This window comes from Physella acuta, unplaced genomic scaffold, assembly GCF_028476545.2.
Source record: "Physella acuta isolate Inbredline_101_S28 unplaced genomic scaffold, ASM2847654v3 ptg000780l, whole genome shotgun sequence".
Taxonomy (NCBI): domain Eukaryota; kingdom Metazoa; phylum Mollusca; class Gastropoda; family Physidae; genus Physella; species Physella acuta.
The window spans coordinates 141,438-146,745 of record NW_026732298.1 but is presented as its reverse complement, the minus strand read 5'-3'; the positions used below and the strand labels follow the sequence as shown (position 1 = coordinate 146,745).

General features: G+C 32.8%; 1 pseudogene; it reads right to left on the bottom strand.

Annotated features, from left to right (window-relative positions):
* Nucleotides 1–4,246: 4,246 nt before the first annotated feature.
* Nucleotides 4,247–4,838, bottom strand: LOC131950792 (uncharacterized protein C9orf85 homolog; annotated as a pseudogene).
* Nucleotides 4,839–5,308: the final 470 nt, after the last annotated feature.

The window sequence follows — 5,308 nt, the reverse complement described above, 5'->3', positions numbered from 1 at the left end:
ATAGAATAAATACATCTAATGCCACAAAAATAATGACGTTATCGATATTCAATAATAAAGACACCTGCATTACTACCTAATGCATTTATTTAATCTTGAAAGTGTTCTGTATGTAGAGTGTTTCTTTTAGACTTTTTAAGGGATGTGCGGACATTGACTAAAATATATTTTCTAAATAAATATTTTATCGTTATAGGGCAGGGGTCGGCAACCTTTTGACGCGGAAGAGCCAAAAGTTACAATTTTCAAACTTTCCCTGGTTTTAAAGATCCACTAACATTTTCTGTATTTCAAATATTTTTTTTTTTATTAAGAGTATTAGTATTTGTTCAAGGAGCTGGAGAGCCGCATCTTGACATCAAAGGAGCCGCATGCGGCTCGCGAGCCGCAGGTTGCCGACCCCTGTTATAGGGGGCTCCGTAGTCAACAACTTTTCTAAAATATAATGAAAAAAATCATATCTATTGTCTGTTTAATGAGAGGGGACGACGAGAAAGACAATGCAAAACGATTATAGCAATGAATAAACGATATCCTCACTTGTCTTTCAAATGTGTACAAAAGAACACTACTATTTTTATGTTTGTAATTACAGAGAAATTAAAAATATAAAGAAATTGCATGTCTACAGATTTGTATCATAATTAAAACAAAAAAAAATAAGATTGTGTGCTTTTTTAACACAACAACTCTATTTCTGTTTCATTTGATTTTTTTTCCCCAATACATTTACCAAACCTGTTATGACTATTAGATAGGTGATTACGTCCCTTGCAAGCTTTCCAAAACAAAATAAACCGCGAGTGATCTCCCCTAAACATTCTCGAATATTCTCATATAACACTACGGTAGATGGCGCATCGCGATATAGACATGATTTTCAATTACTTAAACTTTTTAAGATAAAATAGAATCTCATAGAAAAATAATTGAGCACAAAGTGAACTCCAAACAATATGTTTATAATAGTTCGGAATATTAATAGTACTTTATAAATTCACATGCGTTTTTTTTTGAGAGATCGAACATAGCGTAAATTACTACTTCCAGTCAACGGAGATTACTCAAAATTTAAAAGAAAGCAGATAATAAGATTTTTTACTTATATGTGAAATTTCGTTTATCTATCTAAAACAGTGCTCAAATTATCCACTTCCGGTCACCTTAAATCGTTGAGAAGTTGATACTGAACAAAAAATTCGATAAAATACTACATACATGGAATCTCATCAACCTAGCTGTAACGGTACTCAAGATATCGTATTTACAGACACACACAACACACACACACACACATTGACATAACAACAAAGTCCAGTTTTTCAGACTCGATTACGCGTAAAACGCCGACATTCTGATAATCTGGATTTTAAAAAAAAAATTGTCCGATTAAAATATGTCATCTATACTCTGTAGCCTATATGATGAAGTTCTGAAAAGTAAAACGTAAAGTAAAAACTGTCAAAGTTTCACGTGATTTTTGAGCACGATTACAATTCTTCCTCTATACTCGGTATACGAGAAAGTAAAAAAAAGTAATTGGTAATAGTTTATTATATGTATTTGTAAACTAAAAATAACAATAAGTGGCCGGCAGTGTTCCTATTCCTTTAGAAAAAAATTATCATAAATTAAAATAGAAAATATGTAATCATGTAAGATAAGTAGGCGTCACTTTATGAGCTGTCCAGAAGAAGTGCAATATAAAGCTTAGTTTGTTATCTTCAATGTGATATTGCAGATATCGTCAATGTGAACTTACATGGTTTATCAAATCCTATTACCAAAAATTGTACTATGAAAACAAACAGTTCTCCTATGTATAATTTGCAATGTTTTTTACCCTCTGGATTTGTAATGACCCAGACTCGAACATCTCATAGAAATATATAACTCTCTAATAAGTTAACCCATATTCTGCTAGCGTCCCACTTATGGGACGCTTGTAAAAAAAATTGCTAAAATTTATTAAAAACTAGTTAAAACACAAATTATGTTTCATTGTATTTGAAAATAGTTAGACTATTGAATTTGTGTGTGTTTTGTGAAAAAAATTAATTTAGAAAAATGTTATAGTGCCGGATTTGCAGGACTTTTCAAAATGTCGGAAAAAAGAAAACATGCGCACAGGAAAATGCATATCTTCTAAAATATTAACATTTTAAGTGCAAAATACATTTGAAACTTGTAGCAGTACCATATTTGTATCTGATAAAAATTTAAGGATAACAATTTTTTTTACTACTTCGTTATATCAAGTGTACAACAAGCGTCCCATAAGTGGGACGCTAGCAACGAATGGCCCCATGTAGATTGTTACACAAACGTCACATTTATTTGACACTAGCGAGAAACACATATGCAAATGTTTATGTTAAATGGTTATTTATGGTGAAACAATTGTTGACTATGTTAACTGCTGACTTTGGGGTGTTAAGTACTATTTATAGATGTTTAATTATGACCTTGACCTATATTTATGCAGATTGTTACACAAACGTCACATTTATTGGACACTAGCGAGAAACACAGATGCAAATATTTATGTTAAATGGTTAATTATGGTGAAACAATTGTTGACTTTGTTAACTGTTGACTTTAGGGTGTTAAGTAGTATTTATAGATATTTAATTATGACCTTGAGCTATATTTTCTTATATACTATTGTATTAAAAAATTGCAAATATTGAAAAACTTACATTTTATTTTTAAGTTTTCAGAATTACGCTTACTGAAGCATTTAATACCATTGAATACAAACTAATTTAGTATTGCTGTAAATTTACTAGCGCGTGATATTAAAATTATAACAAACCAGAGAAATAACAATGGCCACGATTGAGGTGAAATGATTCAGTCATGGGGGTTGGATAACTCTCTTCATATAAGAGCTCAAGCTACATATAGCAGAAATGTGAATTAGCTGTGTACTAGTGTCATGCCCCAATAATATTCCCATCCAAAGGTTCCCGATACCAGTTTTACTTTGTTAACTTTTTAAGGAGATTCCTGGTGTTAGATTGAGAGCTGTTCGCATAGTGAGGTGCATACATGGATGAGAGCCATGAACACTCAATACAGGCCCCCAGAAACAGATCCGTGCCCTAGACATAAGATGTCTGATGTCCTAATGTACGCCTGTGAGGGGGGGGGGGGAAAGCGAGGGTAACAAAAGAGGATGGCTGGATGACATCTGGGACTGGACCGGATCGTCTTTTGCAAATTCACTGAGGGCAGAGTTTCTTTCAGGCATAATTTCGGAGAGGGGTGGGGGGGGGGGGGGGGGGGGGGCGGGGCTCTGCCCCCAGATCAAAATGGAATTTATATACAAAACATACTTTTACCAATGTCCACCCTTCCCCTGAAATGTAAGTCCCCCCCCCCCCCCCCCCTGAAAATTTCAAGTACGCCCCCCAAAAAAATCATTTATTTATATTTATTTATATTACAGTTTCGATGAATAATAACAATATTTGTGATCATGTGTGTATAATTAGATGAACTAGTCACAGCTTTACTTATTTCCAAGTGTTGTTCACTTTGATGGATGCTAGATTGAAAGAAAACTAGACTTTTGAACAAAATTTCTGCATTTTAGACCATGGTATGGCTAACCCAATTGATCATTATCATTAGTTTTAGCTGTCCTAAACAATGTAATGATTGGCCTAACAATACAAAATCAGTATACAGCTTAATTTTCGCGTGATTAGCCATATTTCGTGAAAAATAATTTTATTTTTCAATAAATGTACATGGGGCCGTTCGTTGCTAGCGTCCCATTTATGGGACGTTTTTTAAAAAAATCGATATTTAAAAAAGTATTCATTTTAAAATAGAATCCATAGTCCTTCCTTCATTCAGTGCCCAAAATCTAAACCATATCAAAAAATTATAAAAATTTGAGACCTTGGGATAATATGGGTTAACGTTGACTTGCGTATGTATGTATGTAGGCCATGTTCCATAAAAATCAAAACATGAATATTAAATTCCTTGCTTATTTAAAATGTGTTACGTGTCGGCTAAATCCACATGTCAGTACAAACGGCTCTCCTTATGATGCCGGAAGGTAATCAACAACACCATGTTTTGTTCACTTAAGTGTGTCAGGATGTGGCAGCTTACCAAACATCAATTAGGATTACAAATATTGTGATGAGCTGGTTGGCTTAATATCAGTACAATTATTGGTTTTGTTTGATATCTTTTTTTTTTTAAATTAATTTACCATTGTAAATAATAGCTAAAAATAGTCATCACTACTATCTTCATCATCTTCTTCTTCATCATCATCCAAATCATCTTTGAAAACAGTTGCCCCATGAACATCTTCAGGATTCTCTCCCTTCTCAATATGTCGATATAAAGTTCTTGTCTGCCTTTCCTTTAAGTGCTGAACTTCAAATTTTAATTGCTCTTCTTGGGCTTTCTTTTCTTCCTCACTCTGCCCCACCTGTATTATACTATCTTGTTTGGTATTATATTTAGCACAAACTTTAACTTGGGTTGCACAAGGCTGACACACTGTGTAATAAGCTTTCTTCACAGTTTTCTTGTGACATCTGACACGTGTAGCAGGCTGGGATAATGGTTTGTATTTTTTGTACTTTATTTTCCATTGAATTATATCCTTACAGCGAAGACAAATGCCTTCAAATTCAAGTTGTTAATGAGTTTTGTTTTGTCAGATTTATCATGCATATCATTTTTGAAGGCTCTGTTATTCTGATATTTCTGTTTTCGTGAAACATTGCCACGTTGTGAGCTCATTTTTTCCGTTCGATTGTCCTGCTCTTTCCTTTTATTTAGAATTGTGACAACACCATGTTGATAGATTACTGTGATAACCTTTAGAAAATTCACCCAAGGCTATACGGAACAGAGAACATTGCAAAAAATCGTCGGTTGTCTTGCAAAAGTGTAAAATATAATAATAATGTATGTAGTTTTGTATTTATATTGAATTTTTAAGACATTACACTAAAACACTTCTATGTGTTTATCACTATTCAAAATACTCTATTTTGTATATTGATATGTTTTGTCACATAAAACGGTATTTCATTTTGTTATTTGATTTTCCTTTATCAAACTAATTATGTATATTAATAAGGTAATTATTTCCCTTGCAAAATTTCTAAGCTAGAAAAATATTATCTGCAATATTCAAACAAAATAAAAATACAAGCGACATTGTATTTAATAATATGAACACACTAAAATTAGTTAATAAGAAAATGTGTCACATGTAGGTCAATATAAAACTTCGTGTGAGTTCAATATGGCAGGTATTATGTTGACACAA